This window comes from Lolium perenne, chromosome 2 (genome assembly GCF_019359855.2).
Source record: "Lolium perenne isolate Kyuss_39 chromosome 2, Kyuss_2.0, whole genome shotgun sequence".
Classification (NCBI taxonomy): Eukaryota; Viridiplantae; Streptophyta; class Magnoliopsida; order Poales; family Poaceae; genus Lolium; species Lolium perenne.
Window position 1 is genome coordinate 224,876,063 of NC_067245.2, and position 16,811 is coordinate 224,892,873.

The 16,811-nt window shown below is 45.2% G+C and overlaps 2 long non-coding RNA genes across 2 annotated transcripts; one reads left to right on the plus strand and one right to left on the minus strand.

Moving 5' to 3' along the window:
* Nucleotides 1-5,340: 5,340 nt before the first annotated feature.
* On the minus strand, nucleotides 5,341-6,154 carry LOC127330468 (uncharacterized). Its single transcript, XR_007869293.2, has 4 exons — nucleotides 6,088-6,154; nucleotides 5,675-6,016; nucleotides 5,521-5,604; nucleotides 5,341-5,441 (listed from the first exon to the last, which is right to left on the minus strand). It is a non-coding gene; the product is annotated as an uncharacterized lncRNA (long non-coding RNA).
* A 2,816-nt stretch (nucleotides 6,155-8,970) lies between these two features.
* On the plus strand, nucleotides 8,971-9,758 carry LOC139835281 (uncharacterized). Its single transcript, XR_011751070.1, has 3 exons — nucleotides 8,971-9,254; nucleotides 9,339-9,576; nucleotides 9,686-9,758. It is a non-coding gene; the product is annotated as an uncharacterized lncRNA (long non-coding RNA).
* Nucleotides 9,759-16,811: the final 7,053 nt, after the last annotated feature.

Consider the following 16,811-nt stretch of genomic DNA (forward strand, 5'->3'; position numbering starts at 1 on the left):
TCTGATCTTTACAAACAAAAATAAAATTCAAGTTTATACAATATGTTTGGTGAATGGAAATAAAGCATACATCAAACCTGATAATTTGAAGTTCAACTTGATCAGGACGCCGACACGGCTCATGACTATCATTTGACCATCCACGAATGCTCCATGGGGTCATTCTGCACTTCATCGTGAGCATCTAGGTCACGGATTTATGCATGCATAGTCAGAAAAATCCACGAGCAGATGATGTTCAATAGCCGCAAAAGGATCCTGACACTCACGGGGATCCACATGGGCGTTCGGTGGAATCTTGCGCGCGCTCGCTCGCTCTTGATGATCATGTTATGCATGATTACATATGCATTTAGCTCCTCCCACATCTGATGATGGCAAATCGAGTTTGGAGCACACCAAATATCGATCGATCGACATCCTTCCTGCAACTCTCCTTGCGCGGAGCAAAGTGAGGCTTCATCTAACCTAGAGTCTCGGATATTGTCTTCGCAAATATTGACCGTCTATGATAGATGCTATTGGCTAGGTAGTACCCTTTGCTATATGTGTAGCCATTAATCTCATAGTTGTATGGTGGAGCATGACCTTCAACTAGTTTCGGAAACACGGAACGATGCACGACATTCATGTTATTGTGTGATCTGGCCATGTCAAAGAAAGAATGCCAAATCAACGAGCCTTGATATGCAACTGCTTCAACTACCACATTGCGGTATATGTGGTGTCCTTTGTACAAACATTGTCAAGCAAATAGATAGTTCTTCCATGACTAGTGTATGCAATGGATGCTCCCAAGTGACCCTGGAAACCCTCTCGCTCCGTTATGTGCTATGATTCTAGCAGTCCCTGCTTCATTTAGCCCTCTCAAATACTCTTTCCTGAACTTTCCCACAACCGCTCTGCAAAACATGTAAGCATTCAATGGTTGAGGACTCGCTCATGCGAAAGTAGTCATCATGTGAATCGGCAGGGGATCCATATACAAGCATCCTCATGGCTGTTGTGCACTCATGAATTGATGAGTAACCAGTCGTGACACAATAGTCGTGCTTAACATGAAGTACTTGTTGTTCTCTCCAACACATTGAAGAATGGACATGAAAAAACTCATTGCTCATCTTATAGCGCCTCCAAAAATCTTCAGTGTATGTTGCATCATGAGCAACGTAGACGGTGTAGAGCATATTATGACAGTATTGAACCGCGCCGGACCGGAAAGGCATGTGTGGCACGCAATTGGACGCATTTAATTAGCCGGCACACCTCAAAGATGTTGGGGGATAGTCTGGGGGACACGACTGGAGATGCTACGGGGAGTGTATTCACAAGGAACTTTGGATTCTAGCGATGATATGTACATTGTTAGAGCAAGAACAATGTATAACCAACAGCTGGTTTGTCATCTATAGTCAACCCTATAGCAAATATGTATAATAGTCAAATATAAATATGTACTCCGTTTGTTAGCCATATACCATGTCTAATACAATTGTAGTCATGAGTTGTGCCAATTAATCTGGACCGATGAAGGACAAGGCGTTTTTTCACACAGGTGCATATGCTCCTGATTTTATAAATACATTCTAAATGTATTTCAAAATATATATAAAAATCAACAAAAAAATGTAGCACGTACGATGTTCTATGTGCTCGTAAGGTACTACTACTCCATATGCCTAAGTTTATTAGTCTTGCACGTGTCTCTATATCGTTAATTTGATCTATATAATACATTATATAACATGCAAATTATTACACTAGAAATACTTACAATGATATATTTTTATGTAATATATATCTCATATCAAGTTGATTTCATTAACAGTTTGAGGATACACGCAGAATTAGCAAACCCGATGGAGGAACTATTTAAACTCTTATAGCCTGATTATGTACATTTACAGTGTGAGGATTTGGAGAAAACGACATTGAAAAGTGCTCCGACAGGTGGCTGTGCCTTCTAGATATTTTGAAAGTTCTGACAAATCGGGCATAACGAGGCCCCTTGTCTGAAACTGAAAGTGGATGTACTTATGCTGAGCCTTCTTCTCGTTTTCGTTTTCTTTAACAATTTGTTAGTAGTGGTGGTTCACATGGATGGATGCAACCAAGGAAGTGCTTGTCTGGCATTTGCTCCTTCGATGTTGGCACTTTCTTGTTTCACATTTGGCTGTTTCTTTCGATGATGACTTGGATCGTTTCTCTGTTCTAGATGGTGGTTGGGGATGGAAATTATGGTAGGCCGGCTGCTGCTGACTGGCATTGCCGCGGAACGATTCGTTGTTAACTTGCCGGCCGTGGCTCTAGCCTGCTCGCGCTGGTCTGGTCGTCGCATGGATGATGAATGTCATTACATTAGGAAATTTTGACAGAAGAGACTACCTGCCCCAATTCATTGACAAAAAGGACCACCTGTGAGGCAAATTGACAAAAAAGACCACCTTGTGTGTGGCGGCAGCGCCCCCAGGCGACACGTGGATGGTGCCGCCGGACTGGGTGGCGGCAGGGGCCCGCCGTCGAAGTGTGTGGCGGCACGTTAACCGCTGCTGCGCGCCGTGAGACGCCGTCCGTCGAGGTGGGCCATGCCGCCATCGCATGGGGCGGCAGGGTGACGTGGAGCGTGCCGCCAGCTCCGGTGGAGGCAGGGCCCGGCAGATTCGGCCGGCCGACATCTGCTGCTGACACTGACTAAAGAGCTGCTGACACTGACTAAAGAGATGACTGCACTGATTTAAAGGCCTGCTGAAACTGTCGGAGTTTCCCGCTCGATACAGGAAATTAACCACCGAAAGCGGCCTATATGCGTAGGAATTCTGTGCTGATACAGCAATTAGAGCACCGACAGCCGATACCAATAATTCTGCACTAATTTTTTGGTACTGTTCACACTAATTGAAGGCTATATAAGTCGGCTTCCCCGCATAGAAATCGAAGCAGCAGGATCGAGTTTGCCTTCTCCGTGTCTCTGTTTCGTGCGCAAAATATTGGAGTGAGTATGAGGTGCCTTGCTCGGACCAGGATTTTAGGCCGATGAAGGGGAAGAATGCAAGCTTGCCACCGGGGTGAGAGCAGAGAGGTGTTGGTGCGGCCACCTTGCGAAGGTGAAGGAGGTGGTTGATTTTTCAGATAAGTTCGGCATGAAATATTTCATGTGCGCGAGCTATGATCATGATCCACCTAGACAATCAAGTTCATCGTCCTCGAGGCCTGCGGTATGTTCTAACAACATGATTAAAAAAATTAATTGTATGTCATTAATTTTTGTTTATTAACCGTATTATTTGTGTTGTAGTCTCCCCCGCCTCTTTGCATGTGGTTTCATTGGATAGACCAGGAGCAGCCAGATTGGGCACGCCGTGAGGTGGAGGAGAAACAGCGGCGTGCATGGGCAAGGTTCCATGAGGAGGAGCGCTTCGAAAAGGCTATTGCTAATGATAAAGCAGAAAGAGAGAGACAGATACAAAAATTAAGGGCAGAGCAAGCTCGAAATCGCGAGGTAAATCAGAAGCGGATGGATGATGAGGCTGCACGTAGGTATGCAGAGGAAGAGGTGCGCAGGGAGGCCCGTGAAGCGGAAAGAAAGAGATTAAGAGAAAGGGCTGCTGAGGCGCAGACAGCAGAAGAACGCGGCGACAAGACTGGAAAATGGCCACGCTGGACGCAGGGCAAATAGAGTGATCTGTTGTAGTAACTACGTATTTTAAATTCTGTTTTACTTTCGCGTTGTATCTTAAATTTCGTTGTAGTGATTAGCCGTATTTTAATTTAAGTTATATTTCCAACTTTATTTCGGCAGATGTATTAATAATAAATGTTGATTTCCCGGAAAAAGTTCGCGTGTAAATTTTCCCGCCTAAAGTTCCCGCCTTATTTTTTCCCGCCAAAATTTCGCGCCATGAATTCCCGCCAAGATTTCCCGCCTTTTCTCTGAGCCGCGTGCTATAAAACCCCTCCCCGGGCATTCATTTGTTGTACACAATCTTAGTCGCCAGAAGATGGCTCCTCGTGGAGATCGTAGTTTTACTGCACGTATGGCTGCTCCTCTTATCTCCTCTGCTACTTCAGTTATGAGTGCCAATAACATAGAAAATGTCGAAGATCTGGTCACGAATGTGAATCTTCTTGTTGAGGTAGGCAAGCTTTTTTCTAAGCACGCAGGTATGCCTGGCCGAACTCCGGTGGAATTACGACAAGAGCTTCTTAGGTTGCAAGCAAGGTTTGAGAAGAAGAAACCGAAGTATGAGAAGGAACAAGAAGAATTTCTAAGGTATCCATATACATGGGCTTCCTCGACGGAGGATGACGAAGAAGTCTTCACGCCGAGGAGTCTGGCTAAGAGCAATGAATATTTCAAGGGAAAAAGCGCTGCATCCGCTTGCGTTGACTCGGACGATGATTTTATGCCACCGAGTAAGAAGGCAAAGGCTAGTTCATCATCGAAGAGCAAGAAGAAGGGAAAAAAGTGAAGCTTATAATGTTACTCGTAGCGTTTATTTTAAGTTGTGGTGTTGGCATTGCCGATGTATCTTTATTTTGGTAGTAACTTAATTTTATGTTGAATTTTTTGCATGTTGATGTATCTTATTTTGAAGTACCTGTTGAATTATTATGCGAAATCATTGAGATATATCTCATACTTAGGTCATACATAGATAGAAATTTAAGTTATGTTTTCATATTTATTTCGTCAGATAGTAACTTAATTTTATGTTGTATTTTTGCATGTTCATGTATCTTATTTTGAAAAACTGGTTGAATAATTATTCGAAATTATAGAAATATGTCTCATACATAGGTCATACATAGATAGAAATAATAGTAATTTTTGGAGTTAATTTAGAAATCAAACTTATTGGAACTAATATTAATATGTCTCCGAGATACATAGAAAAATGTCTCATACATAGATAAATATATGATACATAGAAGTAAGGTCCATTTGTATCATTCCTGTCGACGACGACGACGTTGCTGCCGTGGCCTTGGACCGGAAGGCGACAACCGGGGACGAGGGGGATGAGGTGGACGCAAACCTCGGCCATACTGATTTTCCTCATCCTCTGTACGTGTCTCATCTGCTGGCGATGGAGTCTGAAATATGTATGGAGATTCCAGATTTGGGGGAATCAAACTAGCATCTGTGCCGAAAATAGCACCTCCAAATAATTCTTCAACTATCCCGGTAACATCATTGCGAGGTTGTTGGGAAGTGCTGCCGTAGTATTATGGTTGCTGCGTCATATCGGGCCATGTCAGGATTAAAGATTCCTGCGTATTGAATGGCTCCGTCAGAAACATGCACGCAATAATCATGTATGTAATTAACATGAATTAACCTGTGTTGGGTATTGCGATTGCATGTGGTCACGACCACGCAGTGGAGGCATATTGTGGCCTAAACCAGCTCCCATGTTGGACCACGTAGGGTCAACAGATTCCTGCGAACGTAAACAACATGTTGTTAGTAGGCATGTAAATAATCACGTGTTGGTAGGTAATTATTAAATATGAGCATACCTGAGTGTTGAATCTTTGCGAATATTCGCCTTCTGTGTAGGAGAATCGTTGTCCAGATGGATATGACGGAAAATGATCGTCCTCCTAATACAATTGGAAAAAAATGTGTCATTGTTGTAAGTTCAGGAGGAATGTATGTACGCAAGTTGATTACCTGTGTGGCACCATGGCGTTGAGATATGTGTGCGGACTGTGATCGTTCAAGTAGAGATGAGTCGCGTCGTGGATTAGATGTATGCGAGGTAGAGGGAACTGGTACGGTCGGTGTGGCGGATGGCTGGCTCACACGTACCATACTCGGTCTGTTCGACGGTGCCTCCGGCATGTCGAATGCTCGACTGACAACATCATTATGGCGGCTGCAACCAAGACGCCTAAGCCCTTTAATGGCAGTATTAAAAATACGTTTTACCATGGATTTTCCCTCCGTACTATCCATGTTGCGCAAGTTCAAAGTGTCCTGGGCGTCCTGTGCGATCTGCCTGAACTCGTCAACCTGAATGGAATTAAAAAATTAATATTGCCTATAAACACATATTTTCTTAATTACAATTATATAACAAGTACCGAAGTGTCACGGTGGTAAGCTGAGGCCCATGTGAGGTGTGTCGGACTCGATGGTGGGGGACCGGTGACAAGGTATCAACTTGTCAATGCCTATGGATTGTAGGATAGGGTTTAGTTGGAAGTAGAGGGCAAGTAGATCTCGAAGGTTTCAGCCGAAAAGTACTCGACGATTATGAAAACTAGGGTTTGTAAACAATAATTCGATGATCTCCGCGTCCCTCGACTCCCCCTTATATAGGAGGCGGAGCCGAGGGATTCGTGCTGTACAAGTTACAAAATCCGGGAAGGTTTCTAACTCATCCCGTAAAATTACAAATAAGACTTTCTATTACAACTCTAGCTTTCCTCAATAATATCTTGGGCTTCCGAATCTTCTTATTCTTCGGGTAGTGGGCCTTCAGTAAACCCCGGGTACTATCTTCGGCAGGCCCATTTGGGATGCCTATGTCAGTAGCCCCCGAGATTTTGCTTGAATCGTAGGGTCAAGGAAAATCTCGACCGTTTATTTTTATTCGACAACTTCGACTTTTCTATATTTCTTCTCATAAACATCTATATTGTACAGGGATAATGGTAGTTGGGGCTAGTTCATCTGACGGATCAGGTACTAGTTAACTGCTCTAGTGGCAATCCGCAAAAACCTACTTCAAGATCACGTCCCTGGACATGACCTCGGGATACCGGTGTAAACTTCGACAGGTGCCGCTTAAGGTCTTACCATTCTGTCGAGTCCCAGTAAAATTTATCGAGTACCTAACGCGTCCGTTAGGATTTTTCTTCGTATCTATTGATACGGATAAAAGTAGCAGAGCGCAGTCTTCGGCGATGCCACGCCCAGCAGAACGGATCTGGGCTCTTACCTTCGCAAATTTGCGGCATTCAGAAATTGATCGCAACTTTGGCGTTCTGAGAATATATTGTCGAGTGCCTTTTCGGCTGTTGGAATGGCACATTTTATCGAGTCAAAGATGACTTATATTGCCCTCCCGATGGGAGTATATGTAGAGTTGATTATAACTCGAAATATACTCTTTTGCTCTTCTATCTTTCTTTTTCTCTTTCTTTCTTTCTTTTTTATAATTTCATCGGGCACGCGAGCAGCGTTCCCGATGGGAGTAGCCCCCGAGGCTACAGCCAAGGACTTGTACTTGGGTGTAGGCTCCACGCCTTATGCCGCTATATTTTCTTTTATCTCCCGAAGTTTTATAATTTCTCGGGTGCGCGAACAGCGCTCCCGATGGGAGTAGCCCCCGAGGCTATGAACAAATATTTGTATTTGGTCATAGGCTCACGCCATTTCTATCTTGTCCTTCTGGATCTTTTCCTTTTTTCCAAAGTAGCCCCCGAGCATTTGATCAAAAACTTGTATTTGATCAAAGGCTCAACATTATTTTTCCGTGTCGCCTTTTATGAAGCTGTTGAGTCGAATTTTTTCTTCTGCCAAGGTGACGTTGTTGCTGACGATAGCCACGATTGCTAGTCAGAAATTTGCGACAAGTCTTTTCTCGCTGCCATGCGGGCCCAATTGATCCACTCTCTTGACACGTCGTCGTCGTGCAAGTGGGGGACACACGTCCTCCGCTTTTTCTGGCGCACGCACCGTAACTTCCCCAATGTTGAATTACTTTTTTACCCTTGTTGTTACGTGGCTATCATCTGTCACACATTTTCCTTATCCAACGGTCCGCCGCTTCAGCGCACCTCTATATAAGGTCTTCTTCTCCCTCCTCGAGCACCTCCGCTCGCGCCGTCCTCCTGCTCCCATCTGCAAATTTCCTCCTGCGATCCACAGCCACCTAAGCTCCTCGCCTCCAAGCTGCAAACCCTGCGCCATTGTTGATGCCACCTCGTCGATTGACAAGGCACAGTACGCCGGAGTCCTCCATGGCCGCCGTGGATCTTGGGGCGGCGGAGTGGGAAAGATCGAAGATTTCCATTCAAGACATCAACATGCTCAAGAAGCTGGGGATCAGCAAGAAACCCAAGGCACTGTGCTTCCCCAGTGAGGAAAGCTACCCAACCCTTCCAATGGGGTACCGGGTAAGTTTTGTCGACCACCTCATCCGCGGTCTTTCCGCCCCCATTCATCCTTTTCTCCGTGGACTTCTTTTTATCTACGGTATGCAACTCCACCACCTCACGCCAAATTCAATCCTCCATATCTCCATTTTCATCACTTTGTGCGAGGCCTTCCTTGGCGTCCAGCCTAACTGGGCGCTATGGAAGCGCATTTTCTTCTGCCGCCGTAATGGCTCGCCAAATGTCGCCTATAATATAGGCGGCGTTGTAATTTCTGTTCGGCCCACTGTCGACTACTTCGACGTCAAGCTTCCTGACTCAGTTCAAGGATGGCGCAAGAAGTGGTTGTACATTCAGGAGGAGAACCATGGATGTGCGGAGGACAACATCCCTCCTTTTGATGGCGCCGAGAAAATCTTTCGCCGCCGCTCCTGGGACGCGGAGGCCACCGAAGAAGAAAGGGCGTCGACAGAAACCTTGATGGCTCGTATCCACGAGTTGCAAAATACTCACGGCAAAGAGTTATCGGGTGTCCAAATCACTGCATACTTTCTTAGGACTAGAGTGCAGCCGCTTCAGGCTCGCAAATATCCTCTCTGGAAATATGCCGGCGACAAGGACGTAGATCGGCTGTCGGTGAATTTGGAGGTCAAGGATTTAGAAAAACTTGTCCGAAAAATTTCATCTCTCGGCAAAAAAGATGCTATCCCTTCTTCTTGCCGTGTGACACCATTCAGCGCCGCCAATCCACTTCCCAAGGTAATCTTTGTCTATTGTCTTGTTGTTGCTTTGCTATCTTTTTTGTAACTTCTTTTCTGACATCTCTCCCTGTTTTATTTTGCACAGAATCATCTAGACCTTGTCTCGCTTCCTCCTCTTCCTGAAGGTGGAGAAGTCGAAGAAAGGGCCATTGTCACTGATGACAATCAAGAAGCTCCGTCTTTTGTGAATGAACCCGTGGATTCTCGAAAATCTGCGGGATCTTCCGAAGGCACTGCGTCGGCACTATCTCCTCCTCCCGCTGTTTCTCCAAAAGGCAAAAGGAAGAGGAATGACGTCGAAGATTCCGGCACTTCCAAAGCCGAAGAAGTTGATCCTTCACGTCAGAAGGCAACTTATGATCCTTATCTTGAATCCCTCGTCAGCTCGTAAGTCATTTTTATTTCTCCTTATTTCTGTACTCGAAATTTTTGTCTTATCTTGCTTTTTATGCTGTCGATTTTTAATCACAGCGATGATGAGGAAGAAGTACCAACTTTTGACGTGGCTCCTCGGACGAGCACGTCACATACTTTACTTGTCTCGGATACGCCAGTTGAAGGAGAAGAATCATCGCCTCCTCAACAAAACGTCGTCACCACTACTCCGCCTTCAAGCCCCCTTGCTCCTTCACCAAAAAGGACAAGGATTGAAACGATCATTGAGCCTGCCCCTCAATTGGGTAGCTCTTCTACTCCGCTCTTGGATGATGTAAGTTTTTTAATTTTCTTGCCAGTATCTATATTTCCTCTATTTGCTTTTTTACGCCTTCATTCTTTTTCCATACCGATGTTTCTCTTTCTTTGTTCTTCTTTGACAGCCCATGATCAAAGAGCTTATTCGCATCGGATCCCAATTCATTGGGTACCGTGAGTATGCCAGCAGAACTGAAGGTAATAACTTTTTTGCTGTCATTGTTTCTGACTTCTTGCTCCTGTTTTTTGTCGCAATTTTGACCTTTTGATGACCCACAAGTATAGGGGATCGCAACAGTCTTCGAGGGAAGTAAAACCCAATTTATTGATTCGACACAAGGGGAGACAAAGAACACTTGGAAGCCTTAACGACGGAGTTGTCAATTCAGCTGCACCTGGAAACAGACTTGCTCGCAAGAGTTTATCAGTAGTAACAGTTTTATAGCAGTAGCAGTAGTGAAATAACAGCAGCAGAGTAACAGAGAGACAGCAGTAGTGATTTTAGTAAACAGCAGGATTAAAATACTGTAGGCACGGGGACGGATGACGGGCGTTGCATGGATGAGAGAAACTCATGTAACAATCATAGCAGGGCATTTGCAGATAATAATAATACGGTGTCCAAGTACAAAGCAATCAATAGGCATGTGTTCCATATATAGTCGTGCGTGCTCGCAATGAGAAACTTGCACAACATCTTTTGTCCTACCAGCCGGTGGCAGCCGGGCCTCAAGGGAAACTACTGGATATTAAGGTACTCCTTTTAATAGAGTACCGGAGCAAAGCATTAACACTCCGTGAACACATGTGATCCTCACATCGCTACCATTCCCTCCGGTTGTCCCAATTCTTGTCACTTCGGGGCCATTGGTTCCGGACAGCGACATGTGTATACAACTTATAGGTAAGACCATAAACAATGATTATCTTGATGAAACAATAACATGTTCAGATCTGAGATCATGGCACTCGGGCCCTAGTGACAAGCATTAAGCATAACAAGTTGCAACAATATCATCAAAGTACCAATTACGGACACTAGGCACTATGCCCTAACAATCTTATGCTATTACATGACCAATCTCATCCAATCCCTACCATCCCCTTCGGCCTACAGCGGGGGAATTACTCACACATGGATGGGGGAAACATGGTTGGTTGATGTAGAGGCGTTGGCGGTGATGATGGCGATGATCTCCTCCAATTCCCCGTCCCGGCGGAGTGCCAGAACGGAGACTTCTGGCTCCCGCGACGGAGTTTCGCGATGTGGCGGCGTTACGGAGGGTTTACGGCGACTTCGACTTCTCTCCGTGCGTTTTTAGGTCGAGGCCGATAAATAGTCCGAAGGAGGGCGTCGGAGGCCGGCCGAGGGGCCACACCACATGGCCGCGCGGGCCCCCCGGGCCGCGCCGCCCTATGGTGTGGGGCCCTCGGGCCTCCACCTGGTTTGTCCTTCTGACTCCGTCAGTTCTCTGGGAAAATAGGACCTTCTGCATAAATTCCGAGGATTTTCCCGAAAGTTGGATTTCTGCACAAAAACGAGACACCAGAGCAGTTCTGCTGAAAACAGCGTTAGTCCGTGTTAGTTGCATCCAAAATACACAAATTAGAGGCAAAACAATAGCAAAAGTGTTCGGGAAAGTAGATACGTTTTGGACGTATCAACTCCCCACAAGTTTAGCTTATTGCTTGTCCTCAAGCAATTCAGTTAACAACTGAGCGATAAAAGAACTTTCACGAACACATTTGCTCATATGATGTATATATTCTCATGCTATGGCTAATACTTAAGCAGTTCATAATGAGATACATGTAAATAAGATCATCTAACAGCTATGTCAATCATGGAGAGGTACCAACAATTAATAATAAGCATCATGAATCATGTATATAAGCAGGATTGCAATGTTCATAAGAGAGTATGATAAAGTGGTATCTCGCTTGCCTGTATTTGATTGGCAAAACATAAATGCCCGGGCACCTCTGGAGTTCATAGAAAAACTAGAAGTAGTGATTGTCAAAGATAAAAGCATCAAAGTTATACCACAATCAATCATATTTTGAGACAAGCATATTATACTAAGAATGACAGTTGTGCTCTCAAGATAGTACTCAAAGAAATAATGGAGACACAACATAAAAGTAAAAGATTGACCCTTCGCAGAGGGAAGCAGGGATTAACATGCGCTAGAGCTTTTCATTTTTGAAATCAGGAGTAAAATCATTTTGAGAGGTGTTTGTTGTTGTCAACGAATGGTAATGGGTACACCAACTACCTCGCCAACCGGACTCCCAAGAGCGGCTCCCATGAATTATTGCATATTTATTTGGCACTCCTTCCAACCTTTCTTACACAAACCATGGCTAACCGAATCCTCGGGTGCACCTTAACAATCTCATACCATGAAGGAGTGCCCCCTTTTTTTTATTTTAATTTTATTATGATGATGACACTCCCCCCAACCTTTGCTTACACAAGCCATGGCTAACCGAATCTTCGGGTGCCGTCCAACAATCACAAACCATGGAGGAGTGTCTATTTAAGTTAATTAATTCGGGACTGGGAATCCCATTGCCAGCTCTTTTTGCAAAATTATTGGATAAGCGGATGTGCCACTAGTCCATATGAGAGTCCGTCAAAAGTAAATGACAAGGTTGAAAGCTAAACACCACATACTTCCTCATGAGCTATGAAACATAAACACAAATTGAGAAGCATTTTGAAGGTTTTAAAGGTAGCGCATGAGAATTTACTTGGAATGGTTTGAAATGCCATGCATAGGTATTTATGGTGGACACTCTGGAATAACTTGGTTTTCATGTGTTTGGAAGCACGAGCAGCGTTCCCGCTCAGTACAAGTGATGGCTAGCAATAGACTAGGGAGCGACAAATCAAGAGAGCAGTAACTGTCATAATCATGCTTGCGGCAAAATAAATTAACGGAGGCATAAAAGTGATACAAGAACTCCGAAGCAATATAGATCATCGAGGCTTAATTGACTTTGGTTCAGTCATATGCATGCGTGAGCATGTGCCAAGTCGATATAAATGAATTATTCAGAGGAGGATACCACAATGCCATACTTACTTATGAATAAAACAATGCAAGCAAACATCCATGACATGCTACTCATATTAATAGATTGGAGCTAAACATGAGAGATCATAAACTACTAGACTTTCTCAAATAACATATACCTCACATGAACCAACTAAGCATGCTCACATGGATGAGTATATGTACAAAAATGAAAACAAATAGAGTTCATACCAGCCTCTCACCACAATCAGATTGTCGTAGATCGTCATTATTGCCTTTTCACTTGTGTAGCTTGGATAATATGAAATGAAAACCACGCTCCAGCCACCGAAGACCATTGAACTCAAGATGAACTTTACAAAACCAAAGAAGAACAGCAAATATTTTTGGTGTTTTCGAATTTGAGAACAAGAACAAGAGGAAACAAACAAACAAAGCAAAATCTTTTTGGGTTTTCTTATAACAAACTAGCAACAGCAAATAAAGCGAAACAAATGCAAGAAACCAAAGCAAACAAATGGTGAAGAGAAACAACAGAAATATTTTTGGTCTTTTTGTGTTTTGGAAAAGAAACAAAGCAAAAACAAGAAATAGCAAACTAAAAGAAACACAGAAAAGCGAGATGGCAGAAATCTGCCAAAACCTGACAGCAGTACAGAAATCGCTTTTTACAAAAATCTTACGTTTCTCAGCTCGAAAAGTGTTCAACTAATGAAAGTTAGATAACAACCTGGGGAACCTGCACAAAAATTGGCAGCTCAAAATAACGCTCTGGCTGTGCGCACGAATTTTTTTAGTAACAGTCCAGAATCTGTTTTCAGGCAGCACTTCCCCAAATATCATCTTCCTCTCATTAGAAAACCACTCAAAGAGACTAAACAAGTATGTACAAGTATCCAGCAACCATAATATGCAAAGAATGAGTGATGCCGGTATACCTCCCCCCAAGCTTAGGCTTTTGGCCTAAGTGGAGTTCAACCCCAACGAGGATCGTTGTTCCTTGCCGGTGGGTAATTCATGGAGTAGTCATAGTAAAGTTCCTGTGCAGAAGAAAAGCGTGGAGGCTCCACATGTCCAACATGTTGATGCGAGGAACTTGCTGCATCGGATGATGAGTCGAGGTGCTCCTCGACCTCCGTGTCGTCTCTTGCATGTTGACCTCCTCTCTCTATGTGTGCATCCAGTGCACCTTCTGTGACCGACCAATCTCCCCACTATCCTCTGAGAAACTCCTTCCATAGCAAATCATCTTGAAGAGGTTCAAGAGTTCTTGCGGCGATCCCCTTATCTTCTCGCATGATCCCCATTGCGGTACTCTAATTGCTGCACAAAAATCACTGAATGGCAAGTTGACAGCTTTATTGTAAATTTTATACTGGACCGTAGAGTTAGATCGCGACCAATTGAACTTAAAGTCCTGCACAAAAGACATAGTTAATTTTGCATATTGTCTTGGCTCTCCTTCAACAAAGTCACTCAGCCCTGCACGAGAAATTAGACTTTGAACATCTTCAAATATTCCCGCGCTTCTCATGAAATCCGCGCACGGGTAGTAAGAGGGGTATACTCCCTCTTCACGATTGACTCTCATAACTTGTTGGACTTCCAATTCTTGTTGGTTCAATTGATATCTATTCCACTTCATTTTCTGAAATTTTCAACAAATAATATAAAAATTTGATTTGGTGACATATAATTGAGGGAAACTACCATAGGAACTTGCTAGAGTACTAATCATGCATCAAAACTAGTTTCTACCACTTAGAACAAGCATGCAAGCTCACTAAACATGTTACCTACAGCAGCAAAATATTCAAGATATACTCAACCAAACAAAATTCTACTTGGATGGGTGGAGGAGTCACATACCAAGGAGCAAATGTGCCAAATTTCAGCAAGAAATCTGGGCTGAACAAAGAGATCGAGAAATCTGGAGCTCTTGAGCAAAAACGCGAGTGAGAGGAACCTGGTACGAGTTTTTTTCGGGAGAGAGAAGATGCTGGGAGAAAGAGATGAGATAGTGGGGCAAGGAGGGGCCCACACCACAGGGTGGCGCGCCCCCCTCCTTGGCCGCGCCGGCCTGTGGTGTGGCACCCTCTGGTGCCCCACAGGTCATCCTCTGGTGCTCCCAGGTGCCTCGTCGAAAAATAGGACCAACGGTATAATTTTTGTGAATTTTTGAAAACTTTGAAAAATGCACATTTCTGGGTATTTAATTTATTATTACTGGCCAGGAAAAATTTTGAAATCTCCAATTAACTAAGGAACTTTGCAAATAAAAAATGCTACAGCAACTAGAGCAAGTGGAGGAAGAAAGAGATGTTGTTTACCTCCTCTATGCATATAAAAAGTATTTGTTAACAAGGTTGATCAAGTCTTGCCACCAAATAAATTTTACATAGCATAAGAAGAAATAAACCTCAAATCAATCATGTTACCTTGAATTGTATTGATATGGATCCAATCACGAGAGTTTGATATTCTTCTTTAGGCTCATATATAGGACAATCAATAGTTCCCACTTTGATAGTTCTCACATTAAAAATAGTATTGACTCCACATACTTTATCAATCTTCTTGGGGAAATAGACGGTATGCTCTTTATCATCAACATTGAAAGTAACCTTTCCTTTATTGCAATCAATAACAGCCCCTGCGGTGTTAAGAAAAGGTCTCCCAAGAATAATAGACATATTATCATCTTCAGGCATTTCCAACACAACAAAATCAGTTAATATCAAGCAGTTAGTAGTAACTTGAACAGGAACATCCTCACATATTGTCGTGGTATCGTCACGGCATATGCCATAGGGTGGCTAATCGAAGTGGTTCCCGAGAGATCTCACGGCGGTATCCGGATGCGGGTATGGGGATGAGCGACACGGCGACGTACCCAGGTTCGAGGCCCTCCGATGGAGGTAACACCTCTACTCCTGCTATGAGTGTATATGATGATCACACAATACAATGGTGCTCCTAGAGCTGTGTCCGGCTGCTCCTGGGAGGCTAAGGGAGACGATGGTCTCTCTCACAGGGCAGCGCTGAGGGTGGAATGAAGTGAGAATGATCGATCCCCTGCACGAGAGGGGGTAGTGCGGCTTATATAGGCACCGGCACTTTACATATAAGACCCTATAGTCTACTGGCCGGCTTGGCCGGCTCCGGCTTCCGCTCCTTCCCGAGGCGGTGACGTCAGGAGCCGTTAAGGCATCGTGGCCTGTCCCATCCGGCTGCCAAGGTCAGCGGTATGGAGAGGAGGTGTCCCTGTCGCCGTCAGCCACTGTAGCCAGTACGGATCGTCGTAGACCATGATGGCCTGTCCGGCGCGTGGCACTATTACTCCACAGTGCCCCGCGCTTTACGGAAGATGAAGTCATTGTGGACTTTGGGAACCCGGATCACCAACCCGGTTCCTTCCAGTGCAAGACTCGCCAGCCTCGAGTCGGTCTGAGGTACAAACCCCCAGTCGGATATGGCTTGTAGAAGCCGGCCCAGCTACAGCATTGGTGGCCGTAGCCAGGCCGACTAGGACCTAGAGCCAGCCGGCTTCCGGACCAGCCGGCCACGGCGCCAGCCGGCTGCTCCTCAGCCGGCCTTTGCCGCGAGCCGGCCAGTGGCCAGCCGGCTGCTCCGCGTCCATTGCCCTACCCGGGGTCTTCCCCCCGACATTAGCCCCCGAAGCTGGCAAGGTCCTGCGTTTAGAAGGACCTAGGCAGGTTTTCCTAGCTTCTCGAATATATTTGACGGCACTTGGAGGGGCCGACTGAGAATTTCCGCTCAGCCGGCTGCGCCCTCATCCGGCTCGTTCCTGCCGGCTGCTTCTAGCCGGCCGCTATTTACACTTTATGCAGCTTTTGCTTTCTCGCAAGTTTTAGTGATGTCTCCGCCTCGCTGGATGACTTTTGGTCTGAGTTGAACTTATTGTCCGGCTCCGGCTTGCGGCGCGCCGGAGTCTCCGCCGCCTCGGGTTCTGCTCCCGACTTGACCGGTCTGACACCTGGGCTCTGCCGCCGGTTCGTCTGGTCACATCAATGCCCCCTCCGGATTCGATGCGGTCGTGGGCGACGTGGTGTGGCGGTTTCCAGTAACGGCAGCGGTCGTGGGGGAAGTTAATGCGCAGAGGATCCGGGCGACGTGGCCACGATCGCCACTTGGAGGCTAACCGTCCGTCGCGGTCGGCTATAAATGCCGCGGGGGAGGGCATCGAGGC